The following is an 18,911-nucleotide window of genomic DNA, read 5'->3' on the forward strand; positions in this document are numbered from 1 at the left end:
ACAAATAATGTTTTAACTGCTGTATTGTAATGTAAGTCACCTTAAGTGGTGCAGCGGAGAAATTCTTGGCTAACAAACAGAAGGGTGCCAGTTCAAATCCCCGCTGGTGAAACACCTCTATCGGGCAGCAGCAATATAGGAAGATGCTGAAAGGCATCATCTCATACTGTGTGGGAGGAGGCAATGGTCAACCCCTCCGGTATTCTACCAAAGACAACCACGGGGCTCTGTGGGTGCCAGGAGTTGAAATCAACTTGATGGCACACTTTACCTTTACCTTTATTGTAATGTAATGGAGAGCAACCAAAGTGATAAAACCTGACCTACTTTTTTGCTGCCGCCACCCTATAGCTTTAGGCTGGCTATGGGCCTGGCTCCCCAAATGTGGCTGGACGACAATTCCCATCGTTCTCTGCCACATTGTGTCACATTGTGGAATGGAATGGAATGGAAACTTTATTTCAGTCATTGACAAGACAAAATACAACAGAATAGATAAGTAGTAACCTCCAGCAATCATGGTTCTGCCAGTACGTTCTTACAAAACACCTTTTACAATATAAAAATATATAGTACAATCAACACTCATGGTTTTTCCAATTGCTTCCTTACACAGCTTGCAATGTAACAAAATTTCGCCACCTTTTTTTTTTACATTTTATTTTAAAGAACAAACATTACTGTCCAAACACTCCCCAAAATGAAACACTTTTATATAAAGTTTTAAAAGAAAAAGAGAGGAGAAAAAAGAAAAAAGAAAGAAAAGAAAAGAAAGCAAAAGAAAAAACCCCGACAAGCAATGCATATAATCATGCATGTAATGCATGTAATCATCTTCTAAAGCACATACAATTCACTAAATTTTGACCATATAGCTCGAAACTATTCTTCTTTGCCTAAACGGCAAAAGAAACCCAATTCAAATGTGAATAATGAACACATTTCAGTAGTCCAAAGCTGAATTTCCGGAGTAAATCTGCTTTTCCAATGTTGTAAATTTTGCCACCTTGATGGAAACATTAATATCACTGTCGGACAAAAAGAGAGACACATAAAAGGCTGATGGCCTACCTGGGAATCTAGACAAAAAAGGTGACAAAAGTGCTAGATGCATATATCTCTAAAACTAACAGTGAAGCAACATATGATCAATGGTCTCAACTGCTCCTGATTGACATGAGCATAACTGTTGGGCACAAGGAATACTGAGGTAGAGACCCTCTAGGAGACCTGAGGGCAGTGCATTCAAGCGTGCCAAGGCAAATGCCCTTCTCAGTTTGGCAAGAACACGCTCATGTAAATATTTAGCTGGTCTATGAGGGTGAGTTGCATTACCAGGAAAGGTAAATGTCTGACTCGGGCTCTGTCTTCCTGAATCACTGTGTCCCAAATCCACTGCCTAATTATCTCCTTGGCTTTTAAGATCCCGAAGGAGGCCAACATGGGGTTACTTAGCCCATAACTTTCTAATTTCCCCTCAACTCCCTCTTTCCTTGCAGACGCAAAGTTGTCCTTCAGGAGCAACAGTGTGAGGCCTGCTTGACCAAGATTTTATTTCAAATAATAAGAGATCTTGGCAACCCAGACATGTGCTTCAATTGGTACTAACCTCAGTTCCAGCCTTAACGCAGTATTGGGCATCCCTTTTGGCACCCCTAGAATTGTTCTAATGAATTTGGTTTGTGCCAACTCTATGAGGCAGAAATCTTTGTGATTACTCAGCTAGGCACCATATAGTAGTTGGGCTAGTATTACCACATTGTGGCAGAGGATGATGGGAGTTGTAGTCCAACAACTTCTAGAGCCCCAAGGACGATAACCCCTTGTCTAGGGGCACGATTCTCACTTTGGGTGTGAGAGGTCCTAAGTTCAGTTCCCCTCCCTTCACTGCTTCTCTGCTTCAAAGCATCCCCTCCTTTTTGGTTCATGACATATAGAGGCTCTTCTCACAATTAGTGAGAAGAGCCTCTAGGGGGTTTGTGAGGAGAGTGGCTTAGCCCGCTCTCCCCGCAGACAAGCAGCAGTCTGCTTTGGGCGGCCGCAATGGCTGCCCACATGACTGCCGGCTCCGTCATGGAGCCGGGAGGGGGCTGGGGAGTTCAGGGGCCGCATGGCCCCCAGAAGCTCCAGCATGCCCTTCACGAGCACGCAGGACATGCTGGAGAGACTCCCAAGTCAGGAGATTGCTTTTGAGCCTCCCGGCCAGGGGTCTACTCATGAGTTACCATGGTGCCAAGCCGCACCGCAGCAACACACGAGTAAAAAACCTGGGTTTGCAGAGCGCTCACTCTACAAACCTGGTTTAAGGGCAGGGGCACTGTAGCGGGTTGCCCGCTTAGGAACCACTAGGCTCGCAGCCGAGCCTGGTGGTTCACACGATGGGAGAAAATCAGGCTAGCCTCTGCTAGCCCGATCTTCTCCCATCGTGTGAATAGCCTCGTAGTCTTCTGCAATTGTGACCAAAGGGTTAATCATCATATTCCCATCACATAGTACATCATACACCAATAGCATAGCCGTCTTCTTTTTATTCACTTCGGTGTTAAAATGTTCGTCATTAGAAAGGCCTTTAAAAGACTTCTACCTTGTAGATCCTTGTCTGACAGTTTGAGAGTGTAAGCTTTTGGTTATAATTGTCATTTTAAATGGTTTTAATGAGATCTTTGAGGCTGCTTCTGTGTTTTGTTTCCAGTGGCTTAATGAATTGTTTTAACTTCTGAGTTTTACGCATTTGTACATTGCTTCAAATGCTTCAGAGAATGATGCGATTATCTGAAACATCTCTAAGAGACACTGTGAACAGCTACTAATTTTAAAAAAAACACTATTTCAATGCAGATACAGGTAAATAGATACAGATGTGATCCTTTCCCGAAATCAGGAGTACAAGAAACAAGGGAATTGTGGTTTCAGCACCCTGGACAGCTCCCAGTGAGCAATGTAATGCAGACAAGGGAGTTGTGGTTTCAGCACCCTGGACAGCTCCCAATGAGCAATGTAATGCAACCTTAAGCGTCTCTCCCAGACTTCTCCTTCACCTCTTTGACCCTCCCAGGCTCTACCTCCCTGCCTAGAGAGATGTAAAGGGACAGTCCTCTGGCCTGGAGTTTAGCTCTTATCCTCTGCTCCATTCAGTCCCTCCTGGCCCATTGCCAGCGGAGAGGAGGAGAGCTGGTCTTTTGGCAGCAAGTATGAATTGCTCCCTTTGCTAAGTAGGGTCCAGCCTGCAACCTTGGAGAAGCTGCTGCCAGTCTGTGTTGACAATATTGAGCTAGATGGACAATGGTCTGACTTGGTTCCTGATATCAAGACATTCTGCTAGCAGAAGGGCTGCTTGGGATCCAAGCTACAGTAACTAGAAGCTGATTGTGTGGAATGCATTGATCATCATGATTTTGTTGCACTTGACATGATTTCCCAGAGTTCTTTGCACCTGCAGTGGATTCTTCTGCAACAGGCTTGCCTGGAGCCACAAAGCAAGTGCTGAGGAGTGCAAACACTTGTGGATTTTCTTTATTATTACTAACAGCAATTGAGCCGCCGAAGTTGGTATTTGTGGTTTGAACCATCTGCTGGAGAACATTTTCCATTAACACAGGACTGGTTTTGAACAAACTGCAGTGAAAAATGGAGCTATTTGTCCTTGAAACAATACACATCGAAAAGAATCTGTTTCATCCCAGGTTAGAAAGCTGCAATATAACTGAGCTAACCATTTGCTTTGGAATTTGCAAAAAGAAACAATGAAAAGTGATCTCATGACTCCTGGTTAGCACTTGTTTAGAAGAAATATAACTAGAGATTTCCATATGAAATATGACTCCCTCCCCCCGAAATGTTTCATTTTTATGTGGTGATTCTGTTGTGTATATTTCAAATGATGCTCCCCTCCCCAGAAGGGATTTTCAAAATTTCACACAGAAGCAATTTCCTGTGCATATAAGATATAGGGGATGAAGTTCAGGAATCTCTTTCAAATGAAAGGTGCAATTGTAAAAATGGAGAAAGGGGCATTAAATCTATCTTCCTTCCTTCCTTCCTTCCTTCCTTCCTTCCTTCCTTCCTTCCTTCCTTCCTTCCTTCCTTCCTTCCTTTGCTACAAGCCAAATCATCATATATTTCCCCAAATGACTCGCAATCTAAAAGGAACTATAAGGTGGACATCTGCAACAACCAGAGGGAAGATACTATGCTGGGGTTGGATAGGGCCAGTTGCTCTCCTCCTGTTGAATATAAGAGAATCAACACTTTCAAAGGTGCCTCTTTGCTCAGCTAGCAGGGGTTCTAGAAAAAGTTGTATGTTTATGTGCATGTGTGTGTATAAGTGTATATGTGTATATATATCTATTCTCCTTCCCTGTTTTTTGTTCATTGTCTTCTCCTCTTCTGAGAATCAACATCTTGGCGGCGGGGAGAGAAAAAGTAAAAGAGAACAAAAGCAACACCAGAAGAAATGCACTTGGTAATTCTGCAGAAAGCGTAGTCATTGTAATTAGCCAATAATAGATGATTGACATGGAATATAAATTCCCATTATAGACCAAGGTTGCTTTGTCATTGTCAAACCAATTGCAGTGTCAGATCATGTGTGAGTGCAAAGTCGCTCGCCGTGGCTTGAGGGTGGACCAGAAGTTAGCCAAAGTTTCTAATTTTGTTGCGTTAAAGCCTTTTGGGGAACTGTTAGTTATGACAAAACCTTCTCATAGTGCTAAGCCATTTTCAATCACACTCATATATTTTATTTCTGGACTTTTGAGTCATAATTGATCAAAATGATCCTCTCTCCACATTCAGAGACCCCTCAGACTTATAGTCAATGTTGGAGGTGAGGGGTTTGACTAACCCCCCCCAGACACACACACACACACACACACACACACACTATAACAGAGCCAATGTGAGCAGTAAAAGTGGAGCCCATTAAAGAGTAGCTTGAGATAGTTGTTGAAGATCCAAAAGCAAGTAAGCTTTATTGGGGAAGTTACATTCTTGGATTCTCCCAGAGCAGTCTGGGAGCAAGAAAGGCAGAGTGACAGGCCCTTACAATATCAGTCTATTCAGAGAAATAGGCTCTGAGAAAGCCAGATCAGACAGCGAGAGAGACAACAAGAGGGGGAAATCAGGGAGGAGACACTTCCTCACTGTAACTCCTTCTAATGCCCCTAGTGGTCACTAAGATAATAGGTGTCTAGAGTCGATGCTGCCAGAGTTACAAGTCCAACAGTGAACTAGCAGGTTGACCTGTCTTCAGTCCTACACAGAACTTTACCATCTTTACACAGTCTTTACCATCAGGCATTTGAGACCCTCTATCATGGTCTCTCAGAATCTGTCCTCCAAGACAGGCAGCCATTTTTAGTCTCGTTCTTGGCTTTTGAGTCATTATTAATTAAAACTCTCCTTTCTCCGCATTCAGAGACTCCTCAGACTTGGTCCTTGTTTGGAATAAATGAGCACCTTGACCTGTGATCCTAGGCAGAACTTGCTCCCCCACCAGGCATTTGAGATGCTCTATAATGGTCTCTCAAAACCAGCCCAACAGGCAGCCTGGTTTGGCTGGCTGGTTTTGAGAGACCATTGCAGAGCAGCACATGGTCCATGAGTGACTTTTGGCCAGTCACCTATCTTTCCACCAAACCTACCTGCTAACTGATCAAAGGGGCACCTTTCTAAGTGCTGATTCTCTTCCATTTAGCAGAGGGGAGAGCAAGTGGCCCTATCCATCCCCAGGACAGCATCCCTCCAGGGGCTGTTGGATTCTCAGGGATCCATCTTATTTATGTATTGGGGCCTTCTCTGTTGCTGCCCCCAGACTCTGGAATGCTCTCCCGGTGGCTATTCGCTCCTCGGTCGCCTTCACCATTTTTAGAAAGCATGTTAAATCATGGCTTTTTACCCAGGCTTTTATATGATTGTCTCTATTGCTGCTTCTTTGTATTTTGTACAGGTTTTTTGCTTGTATTTTAAATCTGTTTAATATTTTAATTGTGTCATTTTGTATAGTCTTGTTTTTAATTTTTGTGTAAACCACCTTGGGATTGTTTTAATGAAAGGTGGTATGTAAATTTAACAATAAATATAAATAAATAAATAAATAGTTTATTTTTCTATGTAAACCGCCACTTTGGAAACTTTTGTTGAAAAGCAGTACATAAATAGTAACCACAGAGCCCTGTGGTTTTTCTTTGTTAGAATACATCTCCTGCACAGTATGAGATGATGCCTTTCAGCATCTTCCTAGATCGCTGCTGCCCAATATAGGTGTTTCCCATAGTCTGGGAAACACACCAGCAAGGATTTGAACCACCAACCTCTGGCTTGCTAGTCAAGTGAGGATAAAAATAAACACCATGTACATTGCTCTGGGCTCCTAAAAGGAAGAGCAGCATATGGATGGATGGATAAACATATAAACAAACAGACAAAATTTTATATTTGAATGTGAGATTACAAGGACCTCCGTGCTAAGTATATCCATCCATCATTTGCTTCAAAGATGGGATATTCTCCCAAAGACAAGTTGTGGGGTTTTGTTTTGTTTTTTGCTAATTTTATGTGAACTGCCTGGAGATGCTTCATATCAGGCAGTTTATAAATCTAATAAAATAAAATTTTAAAAAAGGATACCGTAAAGTATGTTACATTTAGGACAGCAAAATTTCTTGCTCAAGCACTATTCTAAGGCTAAAAGTGGGGCAGGGGAATGCTATGGATAACTGTGGCCCATCATAGAGATATGGATATTTTCCTGGTATCATCATGTTTGTAAACATTTGTAATGCCTGTTACTGTTGAATGTGTAACCATCTCTTGTTTTATGATGGCATTTGTATAAGGGCAAGTTGCTCTATTACAATAAATTGACTTGGACTTGGACGTGTATCCATAGCCTAGTTTAGCTTTGTTCCAAACACAGAGACACGCCAAAAGGATCTGGAGACAGGCTTTAACCATATTTGATGCGATGGGTGAAATTATTGGGAAATCTCCCCGTGGTAAGAGGCGGGTCGGTTCTTGGCTCACACTCAACTGGAAGGCAGTCGATTGACAATGATTGAAGAAAGTATCCCGGTTGTGGGTCACTGAGCTGGCTGTAATTAATTTATGAGATTGACACCTTCAGGCACAAGCAGCAGCCTCTTTCTTTCTGCTAAGTAGCATGAAGGGTAAAATCCCATCTATTGCTGCTGATTCAGGATTTAAGAGCACCGGGCAAGCTACTCCAAAGGCTCTTTAATGGCAGTCTACCATTTCTGCTGCTTGTTCCGAGTTCCACTCCAGGCACATTTGCCTAATTGATCATGGATGGTATTGTCCTTGCAAACTGCACCTTATGATGATGGTCTGTTTGACTTGGTAGTAGAGAGCAAGGTTAACAAGAAAGGCAAAAGACGGAGGTGCTTGAGATGGGGCATGAGCCCAGCAACAGTGCAGAATCAGACCTGAGGGGGGGGGAATAGTGTTGTGCCAGGGGCACCATTCTTTGCTTGGGTCCGAGATGGACAGAAATGCACACGCAGGGGGAATTTGAATAGATGTCATGGAACACTGAAACATAGGCAGCTGCCATATACTGAGTCGGACCATTGGTCCTTCTAGCTCAGTATTTTCTGCACAGACTGGCAGCGGCTTCTCCAAGGTTACTGCCGGGAGTCTCTCTGAGCCCTATCTTGGAGATGCCTGGGAGGGAACTTCGAACCTTCTGCATGCAAGCATGTGGGTGCTCTTCCCAGAGTGGCCCCAACCCCTAAGGGGAATATCTTACAGGGCTCACACATGTCTCCCATTCTGCCTCTGAACTGGTATTCAGAGGCATCCTACCTCTGAGCCTGGAGGTAGTCTATAGCCATCAAGAGTAGAAGCCATTGACAGACCTGACCTCCATGAATATGTCTACGTCCCATTTAAAGCCATCCAAGCTGGCCATCATCACATCCTGTGGCAGAGAGTTCCATAGATTAATTATGCTTCCTTTTGTCGGCCCAACATTTCCTGGCAATCAGTTCGCTTGCTCTGTGTGTCTGTCTGTCTTTCTCACACACACACACTCACACGCTATACATTGTCTCCTCCTCCGAGAGTCACATCTTTGCTACTGTGATTTCGTTCCATCCTCAGCAGTGATGGTTCTTGCATTAGCCAGTAAATAGAACATTTGGCAGAATGGCTTTCATAAAGTGCTTGGAAATGAATGGGCAGAAACTGTGGAGTTAATTGCAACATTTTATGATCATTTTAATAACTGTCATAGTTAACATTCAATGCCTATTTCTTCTGAGTTTTGCTCCTATTAATATGACATCCCTTTGGAGCTAGCCTAAGGGGTCTGTATATATCCAAATCAGCCTCATGTTTAAAACAAACAGGACGGTTGGAAATGAGATGGTGATAATTGCCTTTTGCTCAGATGAATTATTATCCGGAATTATCTGACTGCAAGACGGGAAAAGGACATCTCATGGGAAGGTTCATAGTGATTTTCAAGTACCTTCTAATTTATTGCCCTTGTTATGACCTTATATATTGCAAGGAACAAATCCCTACCATTTTGCATTATTTAGATGCTGTCCTATTTAAATTCCTTGTCTCGCTGCACTAAATGTGCTCCGAACAAGTCCTGCTTGAGTATGTGGTACAGGGGAGCACATGAGACCAGATCTCCAGTGCATCGGGCTGCACCTTGCACCGATCCGATAATCGGATCCATACCAATACAATCCGAGCGTCTCCGGAAATTATTTCAATAGGAGATGTCTCCAGTATTGGTGAACCCTTTGATATGGCAGTTTTTCTTCCTTGTAAGACACTGTAATTCTTTTGTTCTTCACTGTAAGTCTCAGGAGGATGTAGCAGACTCCGACAACCCTGGGGGATGCTCCCTGATTGGCTGTTTACTGGGCCGGTGCGAAGTTTTGGCCAGAGCTGAATACTCTGCACATTCCCACAGGCACCATGAGGAGTGGCCATTCTCAGTGCTGCACTTTGCCCAGTTCTGGTCTCCTTGGAAGGAAATGGAGCCCTCTTGAGCCCCTGTGCCATCTTGGAAGGCACGCACAGCATGCTGGGAAGTGTAGTTCTTCCCAGTGCTTTGCTCCTCCTAAAGCTCTTAAGAGAGGGCTCCACCTGTCTTAACGGGCCCTCCCAGTGCTGAGAAAAGTGCAGTACGGTACAGACGTCAGCACAGTGGGAAATGGCTTTGACATGGAAGGGTTGTTCTCCCCGCCCAAGCGGCCCCCACTTGAAAAAGAGTGAAGATCTCTGCAGTACTGCATCATATTGGTATTGTATTGAATAGGAGCGAGTGGGGGTAGAGAGCTTACCTTGAGTGAAGATCCAGCTTCTGTGAAGACAGCAGTTGTGGCGGTGGGTGATGGGATTTGTAGTTCAGCAACCGCTGGAGGGCCAGCTTTGCCCGTCTCCTCTCTATACTATCTGCAGAGGCATTGCTTTCCCTGTCATGCACCAGGAAAAAGACCCAATATCATGACACTGCATCTTTTCCTGGTGCATTATGGGGCAAGATCAGACAAGGAAAAGTGGGGATTTTAGAGAGGAGAGCAGGTCTTGTGGTAGCAAGCATGACTTGTCCCCTTAGCTAAGCAGGGTCTGCCCTGTTTACATTGCACTGTAAGATATTCCCCTTTGGGGATGGAGCCGCTCTGGGAAGATCCTCTAGGTTCCAAGTTCCCTCCCTGACAGCATCTCCAAGATAGGGCTGAGAGAGATTCCTGACTGCAACCTTGGAGAAGCCGCTGCCAGTCTGTGAAGACAATACTGAGCTGGCTGGACCAATGGTCTGACTCAGTATATGGCAGCTGCCTATGTTCCTAAGTTCCTAAACACTGCCACTGTGAAGGCACTGCCAGTGTTTCCACAGAAGGCAGATCTTCACTAAATGTAAGCCCCTCACTTCCCACCCAGATGCTGATACTGCTCAAGGCAATCCAGGCCACCACCTACTTCAGGCATTCTCAAACTTGGGTCCCCAGATGTTGTGGACTGCAACTCCCGCCATCTCCTGCCACAATGGCATTTGGCCATTGTGGCACGGGATGATGGGAGTTGTAGTCCAACATCTGGGGACCCAAGTTTGAGAATCCCTGCCATACAACATAAGCACAATGGAAGAATGGTTGGGATCAGCCTGATAATCCTGGCCCTATGTTGGTCTTCCTCTCAGCAGGGATTTGTTTATTCTGCCCAAGCATAGGAAGAAGCACAGAATTTGCTAATAGGCTCAGAACCTGAGAATCTGAGCTTTCGTATTCTTTAAAACATAACCATCACGTTTCTAGTCCTTATTTGTGAAAAGACCGGCTTTAAAGGTGTGAGCAATGTCTGATGAACTGAGCAAGAAGCTCAGTAGATTTTTCAGTGGGGAGCAAGGGAAGCTTCTTGCTCCTCCCTGTGGTAAGCAGAAGCAGAATACATTAATCAGCAGAATACATTTGGTGATCAGAAACAGAATACAAAAAGCACAGATTAATCTGCATAATGTATGCTGGGATTCTGAGTTTCCTACTGCAGAATGCCTATGAACTTGGTCAGAATTGTGACATTAGGGGTATAAAGCAAATACAGACCTGCTTTCTGATGAGAGAGGGAATGCCACAGACTTACACAGTGAGGAACACACTAAAGAAAAAGAAAAGGCAATGAAGGAAATCTGGTTGTGGCTTACCCTGGCAGATAAGGAGAAGGATTCCCATACTTTTGGGTGCATTACCTCCATGCAAGCAAAAAGAGGACTTTCTTGGACTTTGTGACAACAAAGGAAATTAGCTGAACTGATCTTTCAGCTGAAAGCAGGGAAGCCCCCAGAGCAGGACTGTATGCCACTAATTAAGAAAAATGCAGAATAGTGGATGCCTGTTTTAGCTCCCTTTTAAAAAATTTCTTGAGCAAACAGAACTGATCCCAAGGGGCTGGGGAGGGCCTATCATCTACCCCTTCTTTAAGGAGGGCAACAAAGGGGACCCAGTAAGTAATTATTGGCCCATTCACCTCATCAATATCATCAGCAAGCTCTACGCAAGACATTTATTTTGGAAACTGTAAGACTGGGTAGAGACAGAAAGCTTAATCACAGCAGAGCTGAGCAGCCTAGATTTCACACGGGGAAATCTACTTTGAACCATGGGTTAGTTCTCAGACGTTTCATCAAAAAGTATTCTGGAAAGCCTGAAACATCATTTTATGTGGCATTCATAGATTTTAAAGCTGCCTTTGATCAATTTCCAGGACTAAACTATGGGAGAAACAGGGAAATTCTTCAATAGATCAGCGGCTTTTATTTGCTCATTTGGAAATTATATAACGACATCTCCTTAATATGTCCATTATAATTTACAAGGAGAGCTTGCTAATAAAGGAGTTAAACAGGGTTGTATCCTTACCCCCTCACTATTCAACTTCTGTGTTAATTCCTTAGTTGAGAAATGGAGGAGGCAGGATTTTCACACCCCGAAATATTGCAAATAAATTTGTAAATGTGCTCCTATTTGTGGGCAATGTAGTGATATGTTCCAGGATACCAGTTGGGCTGAAAAGAGCTGATAGAGGAAGAGCTTGTGATAAAATACCAAAAAACCACAGTAGCAGTCTTTGCTAAGAGACCAAAAGAAAAAAGAAAAGAAAGAAACACAAATGGAGGATGAATGCACTTGGCATAGAACAAGTTAGATGGTTTAAGTACTTACAGGTACTTAAGTGCTCTGCTCAAGTGAAATATGTAACTCAGACCACCCAAAGAAGTGCTGTCACACAATTTCCATTTCCAAAGGGAGGTAAATATATCCCTGCAGCAATTAAGTTTTGTGAAACAAAGGTTTTGGCACAGCTTCTTTATGGTGCACAGCTTGGTCCTTATCCAATTCTTTTCCCCTTAGACACGATGCAGACTAAATTTTTAAGTATTATTTTTCAAGTGGCAAAACAGGTTGCCAATGGAGTTTTAAGATTGGAAGCTGGACTATCAGAAAGAAGCTAAAATTTGATTATCTATTATCAATTATGGGTTAAAATGTAGGTGTTCTTTGGTTGGGCTAGTAGTAGTAGTAGTAGTAGTAGTAGTAGTAGTAGTTGTTGTTGTTGTTGTAGTCCGTGGCATTGGAAGTTTCCTTTAAATCAATTTGGTATCAACAAATAGAGACAAAGCTTCTATTATATGGGTTCTCTTCAGAGGCCTTACTCCCCTTGGGTTATGATTGGGCAAGAGAGGTTTTGAAACAAATTGTAATAGATGTTGAGCATCAAAAGGATATAACTTTATTACCCAAACCCATTAATTTGGAAATGCTCAACTGTGGTTTCAAACTGGCAGAACAGTTCTTCGCTATACAGGTTTCTAGCCATTGAAGGACTTTTACCCTGGCATGACGTAACTCTTTACCATCTGTGGTGCTATTCCGGAATTTCCAGAAAATCCCATATGAAGAAAGAACTTGTCCCTGCGGCTGTCCTCCATTTGAGACAACTGAGCACATATGATGAAACTGCAAATTTTATCAAAGAAATTGGAGTATTTTAATCACTCCTTTGTTGTCATCTTCACCAGGGCATTTGGAACTGTTTTCTGTAACGTATTTGTTGGCAGACTCAAAACCAGATATAACGTTTGCACTGTCTGAATTTTGTGCTGCTGTCTGTAAAATTAGATGCAACCTGTCTAACATACTGTATTGTGGATCATGGTTTGAATTCATGTATTATAACTGGTTATAGACTGAATAAAATTTATTCATTCATCCATCTAATAAATCAAAGCATCAATGAAGCATATCCCTTTGTAGAAACCTCCTTTAGTTCTGTGCTTAACCATGCCAAAGTTCTGCATTCCCTAGCCTGCTCTATTCAAACAATTCTTTGGCAAGGTTTGGATAATACTTACTTCCCTTCCGTCTTTTCCTGTAATCTGTTAAATCTTAAATGTTATCTGCTTTAAACAGATGCTGGCTTTTATTGTCCTCATTGCTCAAGATAAACAAATATTTTTGCAGCTGAGGCTTTAATGGTGATGTATTTATTGCCCTGTGGTTTAGCAAATTACAGATCTAAAGAGAGAGAAAAGATGAATGAAGAATAAAACCCAGAATGATTTGGGGTATTCTGTGGAATTTTAAAAGGCTTCTGTCACCGCCACCTAAATCGGAGCTTTGCTCAGAAGATTAGCCCATCCTCCTGAGGAAGATTTTAGTCCTGTGCTCTTATACACACTGACAGTCCTGCGATTGAGATTAAATGAAGTATTCTGGTGCTAAACTCTCATAACTTACTGAGTCTGACAAGCACTCCTGTTTCTAACACAGAAGGCATTTTCAGCTCAAACAGAGTGGATTTCTGCATCGTCTCTCTTGCAGAAGTGTTCCCAGGCTGTGTGAGTGTGTGTCTAAATCGAATCTGAACTCTTTTCTTTTCCCTGATTTGAGCAGGATTGTTAGGATTCACAGCACATCCCCAGTGAGGCCATAGACAGTCCTTTCCTTACTATTTGATTTCAAAGCTTCATGCTACAAATCCGCAGCAATCAGGCTATGCTTGTTATGAATACCTTTAATCTGACCCCAGGCATGAAATCTAGTGCTGTGTGATTTCACCAGATCGAATGAGCAGCTGTTTGTTATCTGTTTGTATGTATAGCAGGAAGGGTGCTTATTCCCTTTGTATGAATAGGAAGGGAGGTGCTGAAGAGAGAAAGAAAAGATACAGGCCTGAGACAGGAACACAGGAAGCTGCCATATACTGAGTCAGACCATTGGTCCATCTAGCGCAGTATTGTCTACACAGACTGGTAGCAGCTTCTCCAAGGTTGCAGGCAGGGGTCTCTCCCAGTCCTACCTGGAGATGCCAGGGAGGGAAATTGTAATCTTTTGCATGCAAGCCTGCAGGTGCTCTTCCACTGATCAATGGTCCCATTCCCTAAGGGGAATATCTTACGATGCTCACACAGACTCCCATTCAAATGAAACCAGGGCAGACCCGGCTTTGCTAAGGAGGCAATACAGGCTTGCTACCACAAGGCCAGCTCTACTCTGAGCTCTCCTCAGATGCTTTTTCACAGAGCAATGGTCCCATTCCCTAAAGGGAATATTACAGTGCTCATAATACAGTGCTCATATGCAGTCGCCCATCCAAATACAAAGCACAGTGGACCCTGCTTAGCAAAAGTGACCATTCATGCTTGCCGCCACAAGACCAGCTCTCCTGAAATGCTAAAACCTTTCTCCCTGCCAAGCCATTTTTCACATGCAGAGACTTTTTTTTAATTCTTTAGTCCTGTGGTTAAACACAGGAGAGGTTAACCATCTCAGTGAGAATTAACTTTACGACTGCATGCAACCTACATATTATTTTTCCCTACACACACACACACACACACACACACATTCCAAGATCCCAGACTGAGGGAGCAGATCCGTCAAATATATCACAAGCTTTGTTTCCACATGATCAGGTCTGAGCACAAAAAAATGCACTGTTGTTATTCATGCCTTGGAAACCGACTTCCCTTGAGGTCGCACTTCTGTTGCAAAAAAGATCACATTTTTCCAGGCAATGCACATGCTATATTTTGGGAAAGGGGGGAGTGACTCATCATTCCCTCGATAGCGCTGTCAGATCGTGCCCGAGAGCACCTATTCGGCCAGGATCTTTAGTTCATAGCTTCTAGTGCAACAGCTGGCACCTCTGGATTGAGAACTTGGGCAGCAGCAATTGTGGGAGAGCTCAAAAGAGACGTTCTTGCTGTGGGGGGGTTAAACTCCCCCCCCCTTTCCTTGGGATCCATGGAACAAAACAAGTGTGTGGCCATTTGCATATTGCGTGGAAGTAAATAAACATCATTTCATGCATTGTTGCTCATTAATTTTCCCTTATGAATATTTAACTGCAGGCTAGAGGCACCTTGGGTGTTTAGAGAAGATAAAGGTTTCTATAGTGCTTCATTGTAATGACTTTCCGTCGATTCCTTTGGTTCAGTCTGAGTTGCCTGTATGGCAACAGCCACAGGCTATAAGAAGATTACAGCATTTCCGCGCGTATAACCCACAGACGAGTATAATCAGCAGTTGACCATCAGTCCTGGGGGGCAAATGTGTATTGGCCATTCCTGTGTATTACTCGTGAGTATATGCCCAGAAATACAGTATTCCCCTCCTGCCATCCTGCTTGGCCTCCTGGGAGGGAGTAGATCCAACTGCAGAGCGACTACAAGCGCAAGACACAAAGCAGTGAATGGACACCAGGGACTGAGGTGGGGAGCTGGGGAGGCTATCAGGGTTGGACAGCACAAGACAGGACTGGCAGATCCCAGTGGGCTTGCAGAGGCGAGAAGAATGCCGGCTCCAGCATCTGGGTGGCGGTTGCTCTTGGGAGAGGAAAGTTGCCAAGCAGAAGGTATGTGTAAAACCGGTTTGAATCACACCGGTTCGACCAGTTCGAGCTCGAACCGGCCCAGCCCTCCAAAAACGGAGGCCAGTCCAAGTCTGAACTGAACCAGGCCCAGTTCATGGTCATGGCACCATTCTCCAGGAGGGAAGGTTGCAGGATCTGGGATGGTCAGCCAGGCAGTTCCCCCAGCCAAGGAAAATATATGTGGGTCTGTATATATGGGTCTGTATAATCCTTACCCACTGAGTTCCACACACATCCCTTGTGGGAAACAAAAATTATATAACCCACAGGTTATATCTGTGAGGATATAGTACCAGGGCAGGTGGCGGTCTCTTCATGAGGCTAGGTGTGGTAGTCACCTTAGGCGGCAGATTCTTGGGGCACCAAGAAGGTGGCCAGATGCCCCCCCCCACACACACACACACCCCTAGTGCTCAGAGTCTGGATAACTAGCAATCTGGGTAAATGAGCCTTGAACAGTTTGAGAGTCGACAGTAACACAAGCAATTGAGCATTCAAAAAGCTATGCATGCCCTGTTGTGCAACTAAAAGCAATGGGTGTTAAAGCACCTCTTCGACCGATTGTTGCATCTTCACACATACCAGGAAATCACACTTCGTTTCTGTTGAGAACCAACATAAAAAGGTCTTTCGAGCAGATGAGTAAGAAAAACACCATTGTTATCGATGAACCCATTAGAGCCGGCTTTACGAATGCGCAGGACTGCCGAGTTCAACTATGTCATGTTTTACATTGACTGCCCTTTAAATGTCCACGTTTGATTTGTTAAACAAGTTGGCTGCCATTTATAAAATGTGCTGGTGTAATTTTCCCATTAAACTGTGAAAGAATTACGGGGAGAAGGTGAAACAAAGACTCCTCCTTTCTATCATAAAATAGTTATTACTTTGGTGCATCACACTTTGGCTGTTTACAAGCTGCTTCTGCACTTAACAAAATGGCACAAATCAGTCCAGGCTTCGGGATTCTTCTTACCAGCAATGGCCTGCAGTACTGGGTGTGGGACCAGGGTATCTCAAGGACTGGAACATAGGAAGCCACCATATACTGAGTCAGACCATTGGTCCATCTAGCACAGGATTGTCTACACAGACTGGCAGCGGCTTCTCCAAGCTTGCAGGCAGGAGTCCCTCTCAATCCTAACTCGGAGATGCCAGGGAGGGAACTTGGAACCTTCTACATGCAAGTATGCAGATAATCTTCCCAGAGCGGCCCTATCACCTAGGGGGAATATCTCACACATGTAGTCTCCCATTCAAATGCAAACCAGGGCAGCTCCTGCTTAGCAAGGGGGACAACTCACCCTTGCTTCCACAAGACCAGTTCTCCTCACCAGACTGCTTGCTCCCATATGAATGTGCTTCCACCATAAGATGGTTTTTATTTATCTCCCACCTTCCATACATGTTGGCACTGTCCTGTCCAGGCTGCCTGTGAGGTGCAGCTTCAGGAACTTGGAGAACTCCATGGGACCAAATTGTCTCAAAGGTGTAATTTGTGATGATGTCATTCATCCCATTTCAATATGGTGGACACGTGAATACGGAGGCACAAGTGGGCTAATTTATGAACCACCTAACCGATTTTGAGTAAATTTGGTACTTTTGTAGGGATACATAGGGACACCTTAATGGTATAATTTGTGATGATGCCATCCACCAATATGGTGGACATGTGAACATTTGAGGCACAAGTGGACTAATTTATGAACCACCTAACTGATTTGGACCTAATTTGGTACTTTTGTAGGGATACACAGGGACACCTTAATGGTGTAATTTGTGATGATGCCATCCACCCCAATTCAATATGGCGGACACATGAACATTTGAGGCACAAGTGGCCTAAATTGTGAACCACCTAACTGAATTGGACCAAATTTGGTACTGTTGTAGGAATACATAGGAGGAAACAGGAGGGGGAAACACAACACCAATGGGAGGGAAGGAAAGAGGAACAGTGCAGAATCAGCTTATTAAAGCGTAGATCCCGATGCATTTCTCTTCTTCAGGGGAAGTGGTTTACAAAGCAGAATACTCAACTTCTAAACAGTTTGAATGGAGTTTTCTTGTCTTGGGGATCTGCATTTTTGAGTAGTGGGTGACAGGAGGAAGAAAGGAATGGCATGGTAGGAGAAGGTTTTCCCTTCATTTGCATTGTCCCATGAGGGAGGACAGAAAGAGGGGATGAGCTATTTGCACACTGGTGTGCTTTAAAACTTGCATCCAAGAGGTGAACTATAGGGACAGAGAGAGAGAAAAAACATGTTGTTCAGCCTGGATTCTGTAAGAGAGCCTTTATTTGAATGTGGCCATATGTCCAAAAAGAAAAGAAAAACCCTGCCTGTGGAAAGCTAGCCTGTCAGAGTTCCATCATAGCCTTCTCCCTAACATGCTAATTTTCCACAGAGGTGGATTCTCTTTCCTGCAGGACCACATTCGGACATGCCATCCTACTCCCATGAGCCTGCTCAAGTTGCCTAGCCCCAATCAGGATACATCTTTCTTTTTCTGAACACACGTATCAGCTTCAGTTGTCTAGAATTAGAAGCCACAATGAAGACTTTGGACACATTATGCGAAGACCCAGCTTCCTTGAGAAGTCCATAGTGCTGGGGGAAGTTGGAGGAAATTGAAGAAGAGGACGACCAGCAGCAAGGTGGATGGACTCGATTGCGACAGCAATGAAGGCACCACTGAGAGACCTTAAAGGCCAAGTTGAAGACAGATCATCTTGGAGAGAATCTATCTATGTGGTCGCTAAGAGTCAACACCAACTTGACGGCACTTAATCAATCAACCACTCAATCAATCAATGAAGACAGAACATTCTTCAGATGGAACACTCAGTGGAAAAGGCTTTGGTTCATACAGTTGCTTTAATATCATAGACAAAATTATGCCAGCCTCAGCGACAAATTTCCTTGTGTTCAATCAGGACAGGGTTAAAGTACTGCAGCAAGAACCCAAGTCCCTAAAAGCCTCTAGCAAGCTCGGCATTGATCCTGCATTTCAGAAGCCTCTGTTGGGGGGGGGGGTGGATGTCGGTGTACTTTTTTCTCTTGCTGCCAATGCATGTGCACATTAAAAGTTCTCATTTGCCAGCAGCGCACCTGTGGTTTATCCCATTTATACTGAAGGGTCTTTGATATTTAAATTATATACACACACACAAGATATCACCTTCCTTCAATGTAAATGCTAAGCATCTTCTTGATGGATGCTTAATGGAGCACAAAAAGAAGCCCCAGATGTTTCTTTCTCTTTTCTTTTTTAACTTGCCATTGCAGCTATTTCAGGCTGGTGTGAAGTCAAGAATAATACCTCCTGGGAATCACATTCATGTGTCTCAATAAGGCCAATTACTCTGGTCCTCTCCTTCTTGATTTTGACTGTCAGATCTGGTAATATGACAAGTACTGTAGCACCGTAAACGTCTAAGGGGGCATACAGATGTTGGGATGTGCAGAGAGTCTTGGACAATTTTTTAAATTATTTTT

Source organism: Hemicordylus capensis, chromosome 9, assembly GCF_027244095.1.
Source record: "Hemicordylus capensis ecotype Gifberg chromosome 9, rHemCap1.1.pri, whole genome shotgun sequence".
NCBI lineage: Eukaryota > Metazoa > Chordata > Lepidosauria > Squamata > Cordylidae > Hemicordylus > Hemicordylus capensis.